General features: G+C 41.2%; 1 long non-coding RNA gene across 2 annotated transcripts in view; it reads left to right on the top strand.

Moving 5' to 3' along the window:
- The first annotated feature begins 2,011 nt into the window (after positions 1–2,011).
- LOC121525097 overlaps positions 2,012–19,432 on the top strand; it is a 101,558-nt gene continuing 84,137 nt past the window's right edge. For both annotated transcript variants that reach the window (XR_005993193.1, XR_005993192.1), the window contains exon 1: positions 2,012–2,067. This is a non-coding gene — a long non-coding RNA (uncharacterized LOC121525097). The remainder of the gene's footprint in view (positions 2,068–19,432) is intronic.

Raw genomic sequence — 19,432 nt, 5'->3', positions numbered from 1 at the left:
TCTCACTGGAAAATGAATCTTCTCTAAAGCCGTAGTAGTTCTCTTGCAGACTGGATAAGATTGCCCCTCAGGATCTGAATATATTTTGAAGCATATACAAACCTTTCAGGGCTGGCTGCTGAGAGGCATCCCCACAGCATGATGCTGCCACCACTGTGCTTCACAGTGGGGATGGTGCATTTGTCCGTCAAACAAAGCGTCCTGTCCGATGGCCCAAAAGCTCCATTCTGGTCTCATCAGACCAAAGAACTTTCTCCCACACACGTTTTCTCTTTGCCACTCTCCCATAAAGCTCTGACTGCTGAAGAACCGGCCAACAGCTGTTGTCTGCAGAGTCTCTCCATCTCAGCTGCTGAAGCTTGGAGCTCCTTCAGAGTAGTCATAGGAGTCTAGGTGTCCTCTCTCTCTAGTCTCCTTGCACGCCCACTCAGTTTGTGAGGACGGTCTGATCTAGACAGGTTTATTCACGTGACATATTCCTTCATTTCTTCATGGTGGATTTATCTGAACTCTGGGGGATGTTCAGAGACTTGGAAGTGAATTTTCAGTAACATTTTCTCTGATTTGCTTGAGGGTTCTTTTGTCTTCATGGTGTAATGGTAGCCAGGAATACTGATAAACCAGTGACTGCACCTTCCAGACACAGGTGTTTTTGACCTCTGTTGAATCAGGCTAGTCACTCTAAAGGGCGTCAGTATTTATGCAGTCACTTTTTTTTTTTTACAACAGATTTTAGTTTATTTTTTTACTTTGTAGATTTTTTTATGATTCTTTTTGAGGAAAAATCAAATTATGCTGACAATGATTGATGAATAAAGTCACTAAAAGGGTAAAGCTAGAATCCTCACCCTTCCAGGGGGGTTTTATGGACACCATGGGCTAGTCCAACAGACAGGAGGGAAACCAAAGTGACCTCAAACCAAACATGTAACTTATTAAAGAGAATTAACGTATCAAAACAAACCATTTAAAATAAATGATTATCCTTCATTAGGAGAAATTCCAAAGCAAAAGAAAAGGATTTAATCATGAGTCCAAACTCCCCTCCTCCAGTATCCACTGGTGGTAGAATCCACTTCCTGTGGGAGGGGCTTAAAAGGCCATCTTGAGCAGCCAGCAGGTCTTTTGTCAGGTGATCTCAATGAACAGAGCAAAGAAAAGGTAAGGACCACTGGAGTTTAACCCATGTAGTGTCAAAATAAAGCTTGTGAGGGAACGTTAACATAAATGTGTGCACAAAAAGAGAAAATTACTGTCAACACTGCAGTAAAGTGAGATTTATCAATTAAAAATACTCCTGAGGTGGCAGCAGCCCAGAAGAGCTTAACTTAAATGAACTGTTTCAACATTTCTGCTGATAAATTTAAAGTGCCATTTTTAAACTTGATGGTTTTACAGTTTTGTTGGTTCCTCAAAGTTATTACAAATTATCCAAATTCTAAACATGTCTAAATAGTCCTGCTGTGCTGATCACATTTTTACATACATTTAAATTATTTTAGATATTCTGGTTCAGGAATTGAAATGCAGTTTTAATGGGTTCTGTCTGAGGAAGTTCTTCATCACTGGCTGAGTCAGAGCGTCCCTGATCCTGAGCTTCAGCTTGATTTTTTTTAAGATTTATTTTTTGGCCTTTTGTGCCTTTATTGACAGAATCAGAAACAGGGAAACAGAGAAAGCCCCTGTTGTTGTGTGTGTAGCTCCACCTTTTTGGTACGGTTAGGTAAGATTGGCACTCCTACAGAAGGGTGCCAAAAAGTGGGACGGTACGGGTCGGTTTTTTGGGACCCTTTCCAACTTTTGCTCTGTGGAAATGCAAAAATGAGCGCCGTTCCACACCGAGCTGAGCCGGACCGCTTGGTGGAAACGACCTATTAGGATCATGTGATTGCAAACGACCTATAGCCAATGAGATTGAGCTGATCAGACTGATCAAACAGAAACAACTACACCGTCTTCTCAGCTGGGAGTCCACCCTTAATTTTCATCTAATTTTCTGTTTTTCACCCTAAACAGAGCGCACGCTGACGGCTGGAATCACCCCTGAGAAGTCATCGCTGATGGAAGGTGAGTGAGGGTGAGGCGGTCTGGAGGAACTGTCTAGGCCTAAACAAGCCTTCTACAACAGTTCATTTACCATTTAAGAAACCAGAGGAATCTTCTTTTAAACACCAGATATAATCTGTGTGCTGAGCTTGGAGAGTATTTGGTGGAATAGAGGCAGTGCGGGTATGATGGCATGTTGACTGCGAACAGTATGAGAGCTAATTAAGAAAACGTTCCTGTGGTTTAAACCAGGAGAGCCGTACTAACGATGTGTGCTTCTATCAGGCTGCAGCTTTTTCCGTTGTTCACTTTACATTTGAGTTTCAGTGAAGGCTCCTGTGAGGAGTTTAAAAACAGACTGGCACTGAGATTGATGCGTCTTTGACCTTTATACGCAAATAAACCAACCAATCATTTCTACACAGTAAATGTCTGACTGTAACTGCAGCAGGTGGATGTCAGGTAGAGAAAGCAAGATGAGACTGCTCCCCACACATTTACAAGCATCATCGTAGAACAGCCATCCTCAAATGGCGGCCCGCGGGCCAGAACTGGCCCCCCAGCAGGTGTCATCTGGCCCGCGAGACATCTTTAAACAATATATTCATTTTTTAATATTTACTTAGGTGTTTTAAATACAAATGTTCACTAATTTATCATGATCTCTCTGTAATTATAGCAAGGAAAGGATGTAATATGATGCAATAAATGAGTCAGATGTGGTGCGTGAACTCTGTTTAGAGCAGGGAGGAACATCGTAAAAACACACGGCAGCTGCTTCATCCTCTCAGCTCTGCAACCATGCTGTCCAAAAAGAGTCTGATACAGGCCGCATGATTTTTAAGACTGAAGGAGAGGGATTATTTTGTCTAGTTTTCATTTCTCTTTTTTTTAAAGATGAAGAATTTAACCACCGTGCGCTGCTGCACGGACTCTCATAGCCCAGCCCTGCTGCACCTCTGATAGTTTTCTGCATCTCAGACCTTCATGAATGTCAGAGGTTTTTGCCTTGTAAGGCCGGACACACACTACAGGATTTTAAGCCTGATTTTAGCCAAGATTTGACCCCCAATCGTGGGGGCGTATACCAACTGGAGCCTCATCGCAAACGATTATTTGTCTGAGTAGTCTGCATGTGTGAGGTGTCAACATGATTCATTTACTGCTCCAAATCTTGTCGTAGCCTCCCAAACCCTGAATCATAAATATCAAACATGTTTGATAATTATGATTCTAAGTCGTAGTGCTGCTGACGGAGTACCCACAACAACCACTGAGAGCGAGCAGACCGGGTAGCGTCACCAGATGAATCATACGTACTTTCACCGCTCACAACCATGAACACAGCTGTACTTTAATTCCAGCCAGGATTTCATCCTGAATCTTTCCCCTGTTTTCTGATTGTTGCTGCACCTGTAACTCTGCCAGGACAGCCTGTTGTGGCGAGACAGCAAGACGGTATCGACAGACATCCGTGTTTTTTTCCTGAAGTCACATGATCACGGGAGGTCGTAGGCAGGTCGGCAGGTGTGTGGTCTCCAGTGATCTGACAGTCTGGCTGAGTCGTCTAGCGTGTGCGTTCAGAGGATTAAAGATGAGAAATCTTTGGAAACTGTCCTGAAGTCTGTGGTCTCTCAAGGTTTTAAAGTTATTTCAGATTAAAAAAATCGTCTGGTGTGTGGCCGGCCAAAAAAAAATCTTCTCTCTCTGTGAGGGATTAAAACAGCAGCTCTCAGGATAGCAAACACTTTCCTTACGTAACTGTCCGTCAGCCACAAACGCAGACATCGTGAGTCGCTCACCTCGCCTCGGTGACTCTGTTCAATCTCCAGCCTGGTATAATCTCTAACTATAAAAATGTGTGAAACCAAACTCATTTCAACTAAATTTACTTAAATATGATATAATTTAATGTCAGCAAGAAGTGAAACTATGGTCTTCATCACTTACATTCAAATGGGGCATCGTTTATAAATCCTGTGGCGTATTTGACTCCAGGTTGTATTAAATGGTAAAAATCCCTCTCATAACGATAAAACAGATTCTTTATAACTGAACATTTAATCCTGACCTGGACACAGGCTGTCCTATAACATGAGAGGTCGGCATTTTTGGTCTTGGCGCAGCGCTGAAAGGCTTCAAAATTGCACACAGAGATGCCCCACTTCATGACTCGTGCAGTGATCTCAGGGGGATTCAGAGAGAACGGACACGCAGAAGAACGACTGTTGGAGCTCAGACGTGTTTATAGGTCAAGTTTTCACTCGGTAGAAGAGGGTTCGTAGCTCTGTGAGCAGCCAGGGAAACATCTCTGCAGGATCCTCTCTCTCTGGACTCTGTGCACTGATCCCAGGTCGGGTGAAATAATCTCAGATCAGATACTGGGGACAACAGGTTGCTGTTTTAAAGCCATAAACATTCATGCTGAATGTTTATTTATAATGAATTAATTTTAAAATTAAGACTTTTTATCTTAAAATTAAGACTTTTTATTTTATAATGACGACTTTCTATTTTATAAATAAGACTTTATTTTATAATTAAGACTTTTTATTTCATAATTAAGACTTTTTTATTTTATAAATTAAGACTTTATTTTAAATAATGACTTTTATTTTATAAATAACACTTTTATTTTATAATTAAGACTTTATTTCATAATTATGACTTTTTATTTTATAATTATGACTTTTATTTCATAATTGTTATTTTTTATCTCATAATTTTGACTTTTTATTTAATAATTATGACTTAGGATTTCTTTTTTTTTTTTTTCAAGAATTGCCTTTTACATTTTTTCTTTTTTATTTGGCAAAATTGGACTTCCATAGAATCAGACTTCAGTTGATGTTTGAATTTAAAACTAAAGACCAAAGAGGACATGATGTAAAGAATTCTGCGTTCTTATCTCCACTAATAGCCGGGGTTGGCCTTCAAATCCTCGACATTCCTTTAAATGTACGTCCTCTTTATCCAAAGCCTCCCTGCCTCTCCGTGTGTGCTCTCCCATCCCTCCGCCGTCGTCCGTCCCTGCCCCCATCTGAAAAGAAAATCACTTTTTTATTAATCCCCCTTGTATGGCATCCTTACCCTCCTCACTCCAGGGAGCGCATATTAAACCCTCCTCCCCCGATCGATCTCAGATAAACACATTATGTTCCATCTAGAGCACAAAATGCAATTCTGATCCTCCATAATGACACGGTAGCAGGGACAAGGCTCAATAACCACGGCTAACGAACAACGCTTCTGTCCAATCTAAGAGCTTTACCATTCAGGGCACAGCTGTTAACATACAGTACATGGTGGTTCTGCTTTCAGGCCTGAGCACGCTGAAATAATGATGCCGTGTTGATGCCAGTCCTGGCTTTCATATATTTTATTTTCTTGGGTGATGTAGAAGGGCCTTCATGTTAATTACAGAGCATGTGGCTTTAAAGGTGGGCCAAGAAGAGGGAGACCTCCATCCTCAAAGCCAGCTGGAACGTTGGAGGCAGATCAAACGCTCGCAGACGGAGGGAACATGGCCGAAGTCGTTCCCAAATACGTACAAGCATAGAACTTTCTTGTTTGTGCAATGATCTTTCATGTGCATGCATTTCGGACTGCCTAGGAAGATCCTCGGAGGCATAAACTTCCCTTTCATCGGGGATATCATGTAATGTTTTCAGACGTGTGCACGTGTTGTTTTTCATGTGTTTTTCAAGCCAGAGGGCTGCAGCCGTGTTTCCACAGTCTGCCTCCACAAAGTGTTTGATCTAGAGCCAAGGTTGTGGGCTTCTCTGCTGGCCGCCAGGATGAAGGTTTCAGCATCCCTAGACCCTTTAACTCGGGCACAAACACACACGGAGAGCTTCGGCACATGTAGCAGCTGTTGATTAACAACTTTATTCAGCCGAAGCTACAAACAGGCGGTTTGGATCTGGATGACAGCGACTGAGTCAGAGAGTCAATCACACAGTGGCAGGTTTATCTGGAGTCATTTAGAGTTAAACTCAGAGTCCCCAAAACCCCGGGACAATCAATGATTCTGTGCTTCGGTGAAAAATAGCTAAAAAAAAGAAGGGAGCTGCAGGGGACCTAGCGGTCGGCACCACAGTTTGCATTCAGTAGCCGTATGATGCGACGGCTATCAGGACAAGACATTTAACAGAATTAAATGATGTGGGGATGATGCTGATGCTGCAAAACACCATAAAAGCACTATACCCGCTTTAAAGCACAGTGGTGGCAGCATCATGCTGTTGGGATGCTTCTCAGTAGCAGGCCCAGGAAGGCTTGTAGGTTACAGTAAATTTGGCAAAATCCTGACTATCTTATTCAGTCTGCAAGAGAATTACAGCAAGACTTAGCAGCTCAGAGATGAGGCAAGTTTAAATAAACAGGCCAGGATGGCGGCCAGACAACTGCAGAAAGGGGCCGGCACAAAGGTAACCATCAAAAACAACAGACGCATGATCATACATGACTTACAAATGAAAAAGGTAATTACAAGGCAACTGTAGGGCGGCGTTACTCAACCCTGCTCAACCAACGAGCCAAACTGTTGAAAAAATACCTTTGCAAGAGCCGCAATCTAAGTGGTGAAAAGTGGCAAACATGGGTAAAAGTGGCAATGACAATGAGTGAACGGTGAAAAAAAGTGGCAAAAGATAAGAGGTAAAGGGGCAAATAGGCATACAATGTAGAAAACGGTGAAAAGTGGCAAAAATGGATGCAAAGTCACAAAAACTGAGTTACAGGTGGTCAAAAAGCTGCAAAAAAGGAGTGAAAAGTCACTTAAATGGTCAAAATAGCTGTTAGAAGGTGGGAAAAATTGGCATTTAATGGCAAAAGGCAGCTTAATGGGCAAAAGAATTGCAAAGAAGCAGGATAAAAGGGACTAAATCTGATGAAAAATTGAAAAAATGGGACAGAAGTGGCAATAATGGTCAAAAAGTCACTACATGAGGCGGTAAAAATGGGCAGAAACCAGCAGAAATAGATTGAAAGTGGAAAAAAAAAAAAAAGTAAATAAGGCCAATGGAAATAGACCGAGATAAAATAAAGGTTGACACATAAGTATGACCATTAAAACCTGCTGTATAAGGATGGAAACAAACTGATTAATGTGATGATTAAGGGGTAATTTCTGAGGTCAAAGTTTTCTTTTTTAAGGTTTTCTGGGGAATAATATTTCAAATTAAGACATAAATGAGCCACAAATCATCACAAAAGAGCGACACGTTGAATACCACTGCTCTAGGGGAAACAACAACAACAACAAAAAAAGCACAGCCAACACGAGAGAGGAAATAAAGGAGTATGTAGTATGCACACAGAAGAAAGATCTACAGTAAGCCAAAGACATCCAGATATTAAAAATAAGACACCATCCTGAGAAGCCATCCACCCCCAAGACAAAAAAAACCTGGTTAGACTCCAGAGAAGGTAACCACAATCATTGTGACAGTACCACAAAAAACAGCTTTACAGGTGACTGGATGTCCTCAGAGGGGCTTTTACGTTGGTAAAACTGAGCAGAAACTGAAGGCAAGACTGGCCGAACATAACATTCCATTAAAACAGGCAATCTGCAATAACCCATAGCTTTCCTCTTGACCATGGAGTCTCCCACAGTCCTTCTGGTGAACTCTAGTCCAGACTGAATCTGAGTTTTCTTCAGCAGTGTCTTTCTCTTGGCTACTTTCCCATAAAGGTCTGCCTGGTGCCTTGGAAATCTTTTTGTATCCATACCTTAAATTCTGCTTTTCAGTGACCTTTTCTCTGAGTTGCTTGGAGTGTTCTTTTGTCTTTGTGGTGAAATGGTAGCCAGGAATACTGATTAACACATGACTGGACCTTCCAGTCTGTTTTGTTATTTTTGTCCAAAAAAAAAAAAATTATATATATATATATATCTAGAAAATGTATGTATATATTTTTTTTTGATCGTGACTTCTTTTTAAAATCTATAAAAGGGTAAAACATTCATGATGGTGAATACCGTCTATAGCAGGGGTGTCAAACTTAAGGCCCGGGGCCAAATCCCGCCCATGGTACAGTTACACTCGGTCCGCAAGATCATATCCTATTTTTAGTATACCTGGCTCTAAAATACGAGGTCTGCAGATTTCCTCCAGTATAAAAATGTAAAAAAAAATAAAATAAATAGAGTAAAAATAATTAAACAAAAACAATGTGAGAAAGGAAATTAATTTGTTGTTTCATTTCATATTTTCAATTTTGCATTACACAATTATGACTTCAAACTATCATTTGGACTTTTATCTCATATTTTGACTACTTTCAATTTATTATTTTTAACTTTTATCTCATATTTTGACTTTTTTAATTCATTATTTTGACTTTTTTTCATATTTGAACCTTTTCAATTTATTATTTTGATGTTTTATATCAGTGTTTCCCAACCATTTTTCCTAAGAGCCCCCTCTACACGCTCCTCAGATAAGCGGAGCCCCCCTAGGACCCAAGAGAGAAGAAAAAGTGACACATTGCTGCCAAAAGTCAACATAGATTTTAATTGTTCCACTGATAAAACCCTAAAAAAGGTCCATGCATACTTTTCTTAACAAAAGACCTCTGTATGAACTACTTTATAAGTGCTTTATCATTATTTTAGTCAATATTTGCAAACCTATTTTTGGCAGCCTCAGAGCAGACAAAGCCTCGCGCCCCCCCTAAGATCTCTGGCGCCCCCCCGGGGGGTCCTGGACCCCAGGTTGGGAACCAAGGTTTTATATCATATTTGGACTTTGAAAATTTATTATTTTTACTTTGTATTTCATATTTTGACCTTTTCAATTAATTATTGACCTTTTCAATTTATTATTTCAACCTTGATGTCATATTTTGACATTTTTTGTGCACTGTTTTAACTTGTTAGTCATATTTCTGCCTTAAAAACATGATTGTGGCTTTCTTTTATTCCATTTATTATTATTATTTTATTTGCCTTATTTGCATTATTTTAACAGCTAATTTTGTGTTTTGACCTTTTGAATTAGTAAGTTAGACTTATTTCAGATCATGAGCCTTTTAACTAATCATTTTGACTTCTTAAATCTTAAAATCATTTTTCATCAGTGCCGTTTTTATTATAATGTATTACTGGTGATAATGAGGTAAACAGTTAATGGTTTAATGTGGACCCTGTTAGACCCTCAGGTCAGACCCTAATTCAGAATCCGGCCCCTGCTGTGACTGAGTTTGACCCCCCTGGTCTATAGGAAGTGTATTTGGCCCGTTTTCCACCAGATGACTTAAAGCGTCCACAAGGTGACCCTGCTGTGGCTGCTCTTTACATCCCATTCCCGTCCTCTGGGATTTCCTGGAAGTGTTCCACAGAGCGAGCCTAATGTAAAGAGCAAAGAGGCGGAGAGAGGGAGAGATGGTACTGCCTCACAATTTCCAGCTGCCCCTATTTGTTGCGTATTGAACCAAGGCCAGCTGTGAGAGGAAGGAGGCAATTTAAGCACCTGTGGAGGATTGAAGACCTCTCGCCACTCCTCCATCATCCTCTCCTTCCTCCCTCTCATGTTGGAACAGAGTGAGAAAGAGCACTATTTTCCCCCGCAGAGGTTATTCCTGTCTCTCTCCTGCAACAATCCCCATCTCATGAGCTGGAATGATATGTTCCCTGGTATAAATCAGAGCATAGGTAAATAGAAACTCAGTCCCAGAGTGGAGAAACGATACGGCGTTCAGCAGACAGATCGTCTCCTGTTGCCTGTGGGGAGAAGAAGGAAATAGAAAATGTTTGAGATAACATCCTTAGCCTTTTGCTGACTGGGTTTAATCTCTGAAACTTTCTGTTTGACTCGGTGTGTGCGTGAGACGGAGGATGGGAAAGTGTGAGAAGCAGTGAGAGGCTTAAGTGACAGAGGGAGAGAGCTGCAGAGTGCTAACACTCTGAGGGTGATGTGGAGAATGTGGGAGTATGAAAACTAGATTAAAGGCGACAGGAGTATTAGAGACAGAACTGACAGAGGAAGAAAGAGCAGGAAATAATTAGGCCAAGTGTGTCCCCCTGCATTTGCCTTCTTTGCATTTTTTATTTCAGTGCTTGTGCATTCACCCTGCACAGTTAGCAATCATGCTAATCATGCTAACGCAGCCGTATGCACGCGAAGAAGTCAGAACATGATCAATGATTCATGTAATCTGCATTTGCAGGGAAAACTTCTTTTAAATGCAATATTCCACAAGATGAATTAGACATTTTACTCCACTGTGCACAAACCCTCCCATGAAGAAACCCTTAAAATATGGATTTAGACTTTAAAAGAATATAAAGACAGATTAAGCTTTATGGTGCACACACAAACTAAAAAGGAGGTGATACAGATTACACTGCAAGCGCTGGAAAATTAGTTTTATTGCATTTCATGAGCATGTGCTGTATTTTAGCCCCCTTTATGCATGCATAATTCATACTGGCTCCAGAAGTTAGAGAAATAAATGATTAGGTCTATGCGTCATCTCTGCCAGACAGCACCCATCTGTGCTTCGGTGGGTACCATTACATTAGTGAGAGTGTGTTAGTGGAAGCTGGTGTGTTTGTGCAAGAGGGAAAAAAGAAAGAGCAAAAAGGAGAAAAAAAAATAAGGGTGAGCGAGAGGGAACACGCTGCCACTGAGCACACACAGCTTGAGTGTATTTTTACAGGGAGGAGAGTCTGGATGCTGCTGGGTGTAAGGCGTGTCATTAAAAGTTTCGCAGGCACACTGGATAGCTGTCAGAGCTCATGCCAATTAGTGCCACTTGGGTGTCAGTCTGGTGAGGGAGGAGAGACGAAAGGCGAGGAGGCTGAGAGGAGCACCAGGAGAAGAACCCCGCCGACTGAGCCTTCCTGCTCAGCTGAGCATCCTGTGGAACATCGGCTCAGCTTGATACAAATAAAAGCAGAGCCCTTCGCTTTATGCACATGTGTTTTTTACCCTAACCTTTATAGGGTGTGTGTGTGTGCGTCTACAGCCTCGCACACACGCCAAGAAATTTAAAATCTTGTCTGATTCTGGAAAAGGAGAGACCCACACAGCCACGAACAATGACGATTACCCCCAGTTTGAATTATGGGGGCGCTAAGGGGAACTCTCAATTCAACGGCCGATCTTTGACCTAACCTTCACCTGAGGTCGTGAACTCTGGGTCATGACCAAAAGTCAAAATAATAAATTTAAAAGGTTAAAATATGAGATAAAAGTCAAAATTATCAGATAAAGTCAAAATAATAAATTTAACAGGTTAAAATATATGAAAAAAGTCAAAATAATAAATTTAAAAGGTTAAAAGTATGAGATAAAAGTCAAAATTATCAGATAAAGTCATAATAATACATGTAACAGGTTAAAATATTAGATAAAAGTAAAAAAAAATTGAAAAGGTTAAAATTTTAGAAAAAAGTCAAAATAATAAATTTAAAAGGTTAAAATATGAGAAAGTCAAAACAATAAATTGAAAAGGTTATAATTTTAGAAAAAATGTCAAAATAATTAATTTAACAGGTTAAAATACGAGATAAAAGTCAAAATAATTAATTGAAAAAGCCAAAATTATCAGATAAAGTCAAAATAATAAATTGGAAAAGGTCAAAATATGTGAAAAAAAGTCAAAATTATCATTTGAAAAAAGCAAAATTGTCAGAAAAAGTCAAAATGATAAATTGAAAATGTTAAAATATGAGATAAAAGTCAAAATAATGGATTGAAAAGGTTAAAATATGAAATAAGAAGTCAAAATAATAAATTTAAAAGGTTAAAATATGAGATAAAAGTCAAAATAGTCAATTGAATAAGCTTAAATTATCAGATCAAGTCAAAAATATATATAGATAATGTTGAAATATGAGTTAAAAGTCAAAATGATGAATTTAAAAGGACAAAAAATGAGATAAAAGTCAAAATAATAAATTGAAAAAGCCAAAATTATCAGATAAAGTCAAAAAAATAAATTGAAAATATTAAAATATGAGATAAAAAGTCAAAATAACAAATTGATAAGGTCAATATATGTCATAAAAAGTCAAAATTATCAGATAGTCAAAACAATATATTGAAAATGTTAAAATATGTGAAAAAAGTCAAAATAATAAACTGAAAAGGTCAAAATGTGAGAAAAAAGCCAAAATAATGAATTTAAAGGTCGAAATATGAGATTAAAAGTCAAAATAATAATTGAAAAGGTCAAAATATGAGATAAAGTCAAAAAATAAATTGAAATGGTTAAAATATGAGATTAAAAGTCAAAATGATCAGTTGTTTTTTATCCTAACCTTTTTAGGGTGTGTGTGTACACCTACAGCCTCGCACACAAAAGAACAAAATTGTGGTTTCTAAACTAGTTTCCTCAGGAGGGGTCTGGGCTCAGCCTTAGAGATAGGGTGAGGAGCTGGGACATCCAGAAGGATCTTGTTGTAGAGCTGCTCCTTCATGTCCAAAGGAGTTAGGTGAGGTGGTTGGGACATCCAGAAGGATCTTGTTGTAGAGCTGCTCCTTCATGTCTAAAGGAGCCAGGTGAGGTGGTTGGGACATCCAGAAGGATCTTGTTGTAGAGCTGCTCCTTCATGTCTAAAGGAGCCAGGTGAGGTGGTTGGGACATCCAGAAGGATCTTGTTGTAGAGCTGCTCCTTCATGTCTAAAGGAGCCAGGTGAGGAGCTGGGACATCTGATCAGGATGACTTCTGGTCGCCTCCCTGTGGAGGTCTTGGTAGTTCCGGCTTTGCCTTTAAAACATCTCCGTCTCGTGATGTTCCATGATTATTTCATAGCGTGGTGAATGTGCAGGTCACAGCTCGTCCATGAGAGGGTTTGGGAGTTGTTGGATTGTGCATTTGATGAGTTTGATGAGGGAAAGCCAGAATACCATAAGACTCCGATCTAAAAACAGCCTGGACGACAACTAAAGGTACCGAATCTATTAGTCAGACTAGGGGGGTTATGGCAGAGGGCGAATTTGCCACAGTGTTGAAGTTTCCCTATGAAAACATGACTGTGACTTTCTTTTTTATATATTTGCCTTTTAGAAGCATCAGTTTAGCATCTAATTTTGTGTTTTGACCTTTAGACATTTTATTTCAGATTTTATGCCTTTTAACTGATCATTTTGACTTTTTAAATCTCAGAATCATTCCTCATCAGTGCTAGTTTCCCCCCATAATGTATTACTGGTGAAAATGAGGTTAACAGTCTGGTTTAATGTGGACCCTGTTAGACCCTCAGGTCAGACCTTAATTCAGAATCAGGCCCCTTCTGTGATTGTTTGACACCCCTGATTTAGAAGCTGACAAACAAATCAAATAAAAAACAGTTATCCGAATAAACATCGTTCCTACTTTTCATTTAGAGCAGAACAAATGACCAAGTCTGACTTTGTGTTGTTGGAAAACTCCAGGGTGATCAGATCTCTTCATCCATTTCGCTGGCGTGCGAGCAGAGCCATTTAAGGCGGAATCATCAGTCAGCCAAAGTGACTCCTCAAAGTTATTAAGTTTGGCTGTGTTAACACTGATGATAAATGCTGGCTGTCTGACTTTAAAATCAGTGGAAAGAGTTGGAGATGAAGAGGAGGGAGGTCAGGCTGAAACTCAGGACCATTGTTCCTCCACTGACAGGCTGAACTACTCCAGAGGTCTTTACTCCCAGATAACAGGGTACATTTAGACCACAGCTCAATATAATGCCTGCCACTTATTGTTCTCTGTTAAATGAACTATATTATGTAGAAATTACTCAACTTCAGATCACTGAGAGAGAGCTAAGAGAGAGCCGGGTCAGAGGGAAAGTCTTTAAGAGTGCAGACAGCAGCAGCCGGAGGGAGACTCGGGGTCAATATTGATGCTTGTCTGAATGCTTTAGTGAAATCCAACTGTGCACCAGCATATATTATGTATGGGTGTTGGTACACATGCATGTTCTGTCGTGCACCGTGCCAAAGGCAAAAGAACAGCATACGGATGGTGCCCTGGACAGTTTCAGGGCCTTGTGTGGTCTCAGTAAGTGCTTGGAGCTCTTTTTACACAAACTCCTGCATCGATGTGATGTGGCATGGAGGCGATCAGGCCGTGGCACTGCTGGGGGGCTATGAAGCCCAGGTCGCTCTGTTAGCAGCCTTTAACTAGTCTTGTTGAGTCTGGTTCCCCAGAGATTCCATGAAATAATCATGGAACATCACGGGACGGAGATGTTTTTATGCTAAATGCAAAGCCAGAACTACACTCCAGACATGGCTGCTGCACTGTGTCACTCCACCCAGTGGTTTACTCAAGAAATAGTTCCAAGTATTTGCTTCATGTGTCGTAATGTTACTTAAGTATACTTTATTACTTCATAGCGTGGTGAATGTAAAGGTCATAACTTGTCCACGAGAGCGTTTTTTGAGTTGTTGGATTGTGTATTTGATGAGTTGGATGAGGGAAAGCTGGAATACCGTCTGCTTACATTGAGTTGGCACAGCAGGTTGAACTCGGCAGCGCCGATCTAAAAATAGCTTGCACTGACAAATGAAGGTAACAAACCTATTACTAAGACTATAGGGATTATGGCAATGGGCAAATTTGCCAAAATGTTGAAGTATCCCTTTAAGGCATCTGGTGACACCCTCTCAAGGTCTCACAACCCCCAATGGGGTCCTGACCCCAAGGTTGAGAATCACTGCTCTATGGGGTTCAGGTTCGGCTAGTTAGCTGGCCAAAAGCATAGTACCATAGTCAGTTAACCAGGTTCTGGTAGTTTTGGCTTCACTGTGGTCAGGTGCTGAGTCCTGCTGGAAAAGGAAATCAGTATCTCTATAAAACTCAGCAGATGACGGACTCTAAAACCTCCTGGTGGGCGGCTGACAGCGCTGACTAACCCTACCTTGCTGTTTTGGCTTTTCTTGATCAGCCATGGACGTCAGAATCTCTGATGAATCTTTGAATGTACAGATAAGAGTTGGAGTGGAAACTTGCATCAAAGATCGTATAAGTTATGGAAAAACACCTGAGAAATAAAAGAATGAAGCTGTATTTGTGCAGCAGTTCTCAGTGGACAAAGTAGCCTGTTAAAAATCTTTGAAGAAGCCTGTGATTGTCTCGTTTGACCCATATTCTTTAACAGGAAACGTTTCATGTGTTGTTCTGCCTCCACTGTATGAATAATTTGTGCCACAGTTTCTGAGAAATATCCCAGGTAAACAAAAGCACTCACACCGGCAGAGAACTTTCATCAGTCGACGATATCAAACAGCCCGATCAATTATAAAAGGTTCCTGCAAATATGGATGGCAGGGTCGTCTCTGACTGATGAAAGGTTACTAAACAAAGAGAGTATGGGAATCAATTCAGCGACGTCTTTGCTCCAATTATAGCCGGCCTTCTGGAGGTGTCACACAGTTATGTCCACAGGCTTTGTTAGTCCATTTGTAGTTTACAGTTTGTGATAGGAGGCACACTGAAACTGTGAGTGGTCTAATTAAACTGCCTTCCAGCTGTCAGCATCTTTAAGAAAAGTTTGTTTTTTATGTGCTGAAGTTGTGATCGAACTTCGAAACACGACGTGACCTTCTGTTGCTTTTAAAGCTTGTTATTCATTTTCATAAACGGTCTCATTAAATAAAAGTCAAATAAAACAAAAACGGAATTAAGATGATGGAAATATGTTCTCTCAGCTGTAATATCATCTTTAGAATCACTTCACTAACATGAACATATTTAACTGGTGTTGGTGGTTGAAGCTCTAGAGCAGCTGTAAATCAGTGTAACTGACCTAACCTGGGGGTGGGGGGTCAAGGATTAACCCTTTCCCTGGCCCAACTCTTGATCTAACCCTAGCCCTGTTACTGATCTAACCCTAGCCCCGTTATTAACCTAACCCTAGCCCTGTTATTGACCTAACCCTAGCCCTCTTATTGACTTAACCCTAGCCCTGTTATTGACCTAACCCTAGCCCTCTTATTGACTTAACCCTAGCCCTGTTATTGACCTAACCCTAGCCCTCTTATTGACTTAACCCTAGCCCTGTTATTGACCTAACCCTAGCCCTGTTATTGACTTAACCCTAGCCCTGTTATTGACTTAACCCTAGCCCAACTCTTGATCTAACCCTAGCCCTGTTATTGACCTAACCCTAGCCCCGTTATTAACCTAACCCTAACCCTGTTATTGACCTAACCCTAGCCCTGTCATTGACCTAACCCTAGCCCTCTTATTGACTTAACCCTAGCCCTGTTATTGATCTAACCCTAGCCCTGTTATTGACCTAACCCTAGCCCCGTTATTAACCTAACCCTAGCCCTGTTATTGACCTAACCCTAGCCCTGTCATTGACCTAACCCTAGCCCTCTTATTGACTTAACCCTAGCCCTGTTATTGATCTAACCCTAGCCCCGTTATTAACCTAACCCTAGCCCTGTTATTGACCTAACCCTGGTCCCGTTATTAACCTAACCCTAGCCCTGTTATTGACCTAACCCTAGCCCTCTTATTGACTTAACCCTAGCCCTGTTATTGACCTAACCCTAGCCCTGTTATTGACCTAACCCTAGCCCTCTTATTGACCTAACCCTAGCCCTGTTATTGACCTAACCCTAGCCCTCTTATTGACCTAACCCTAGCCCTGTTATTGACCTAACCCTAGCCCTCTTATTGACTTAACCCTAGCCCTGTTATTGACCTAACCCTAGCCCTGTTATTGATCTAACCCTAGCCCTGTTATTGACCTAATCCTAGCCCTCTTATTGACTTAACCCTAGCCCTGTTATTGACCTTACTCTAGCCCTGTTATTGACCTAACCCTAGCCCTGTTATTGACCTAACCCTAGCCCTGTTATTGACCTAACCCTAGCCCTCTTATTGACTTAACCCTAGCCCTGTTATTGACCTAACCCTAGCCCTCTTATTGACTTAACCCTAGCCCTGTTATTGACCTAACCCTAGCCCTGTTATTGACCTAACCCTAGCCCTGTTATTGACCTAACCCTAGCCCTGTTATTGACCTAACCCTAGCCCTTTTATTGACCTAACCCTAGCCCTGTTATTGACCTAACCCTAGCCCTGTTATTGACCTAACCCTAGCCCTCTTATTGACTTAACCCTAGCCCTGTTATTGACCTAACCCTAGCCCTCTTATTGACCTAACCCTAGCCCTGTTATTGACCTAACCCTAGCCCTGTTATTGACCTAACCCTAGCCCTCTTATTGACTTAACCCTAGCCCTGTTATTGACCTAACCCTAGCCCTGTTATTGACCTAACCCTAGCCCTCTTATTGACCTAACCCTAGCCCTGTTATTGACCTAACCCTAGCCCTGTTATTGACCTAACCCTAGCCCTGTTATTGACCTAACCCTAGCCCTGTTATTGACCTAACCCTAGCCCTGTTATTGACCTAACCCTAGCCCTCTTATTGACTTAACCCTAGCCCTGTTATTGACCTAACCCTAGCCCTCTTATTGACCTAACCCTAGCCCTGTTATTGACCTAACCCTAGCCCTGTTATTGACCTAACCCTAGCCCTCTTATTGACTTAACCCTAGCCCTGTTATTGACCTAACCCTAGCCCTGTTATTGATCTAACCCTAGCCCTGTTATTGACCTAATCCTAGCCCTCTTATTGACTTAACCCTAGCCCTGTTATTGACCTAACCCTAGCCCTGTTATTGACCTAACCCTAACCCTGTTATTGACCTAACTCTAGCCCTGTTATTGACCTAACTCTAGCCCTGTTATTGACCTAACTCTAGCCCTGTTATTGACCTCACCCTAACTTTCAAACGATCTTGATGGAAAATCCCAGACCAAGACATTCAAAATGTGGTCTAGAGCAGGGTTCCTAAACTTTTCAGCCCATGACCCCCAAAATAACGGCGTCAGAGATCGGGGACCCCCACCCTCCTTGAGGGGGTTAAAGTGCACGTTGTTGCTCAAAGCACCATGCACAAAACTTGCATATTAGTTTGTTTTTCGGACTTTACTGACATTTAATCACAAATATCACTTAAAAACTACGTTTTTATTTTTAACTGAACTCATTCTAATATTTTTTGACAATCTTTTTTTCCAATCAATAACATTAATGATTTTGAATCATATAAAATTTTTTGTTGTTTTGTGAAAAGCATTCCACGACCCCCATTCACTGTCTAGCGACCCCCCAGGGGGTCCCGACCCCGACTTTGGGAACTACTGGTCTAGAAACCAGTCTCAAGACCAAGACCGTTCTGGAGTACTACAACACTACTGGCCTGCACAGAGCCCTGATCTCAACCACATCCAGCACCTTTGTGCTGAAGGATTTCCAGGCCTTCTTGTCCAACATCAGAGCCTGACCTCATAAATCCTGGGCACACATTCCCATGGAAACATGGAATCAAAATCTTGTGAAAAGCCTTCCAAGAAGAGTGGAGGCTGTTGTAGCTGTAAGAGAGGGCCTACTCCATATCAGAGTACACGTAAGTGAATTCAGTCTCGTTACAGTCCCCGTTGGTGTAATGGTCAGATGGCTGATTACGTTTTTCCACACAGTGTATCCAGGGCTTAATTTGTGCCCGATCCTGCCGGAACAAGATCCAGCACCTCTCAGATCGAGACCGGCACTTATTTGATTGGATCCAGCACCTCCAGGGGAGGCGGGTGCATAATAAAGTGTGTAAACATAACATTGCGTGTTAGTTTTCTAGTGTGTAGAGGAGTACTGACTGTGTGAGGCTGTGTGTTGCAGCCTGTAGGCAGGCTAAACAAACAAGTGTCATATCCACATAGCCTATCACATCGAAGCTGTTTCTCAATATGCATACTTCAGCGTACTTCTGCGTACTTACGGACTTGTGATACGTCATCAAAGTTCTGTTCCAATTCAAAGTCCGCATCGAAACAAGTTCGGTCAAAGTACCCGGATGTAGACTCGCCCCCCTCCATTACTGAGTCCGTTGCTGGACGTAACTTGAGCGGACTTTTCACAGTTACAATCCCATAATGCAATTCGCACCGTCCAGCGGGAAACTTAAACAATGGCAGAGGAGAAGTGACACAATTGTAAGTAACCGTTGCTGCCACGTATAAATATGAATAAATTGCTTGTTTGTGATAGAATTGTGTTTGAAACTCAGAAACGTTGGATGAGTTGGATAAAATTCATCCTTGATAAATTCTAAATGGACGATGTCGGTGTTTTTGGAAATGCCAGCAACGGGACAACCCGATGTGATGTGAAGGTACTTAGAAGGGGACGCTAGCGAAGTCCGCTGCTGTTCCAATAGTAGTAGGATCGTTCGGCAGACTCCCGTAACCCTGAAGTCCGAACTCTGGAACAAACTTGCCAAGTCCAAACTTCCAGAGAATGCAAGTTTGAACTTGTGAACTTGGAATTGAGAAACGGCTCCTGACTTGTGCGTGAAAGCATCATATCTGTAAA

Source organism: Cheilinus undulatus, linkage group 17 (genome assembly GCF_018320785.1).
Source record: "Cheilinus undulatus linkage group 17, ASM1832078v1, whole genome shotgun sequence".
Classification (NCBI taxonomy): domain Eukaryota; kingdom Metazoa; phylum Chordata; class Actinopteri; order Labriformes; family Labridae; genus Cheilinus; species Cheilinus undulatus.
This window is presented reverse-complemented; position numbering and strand designations above follow the sequence as displayed.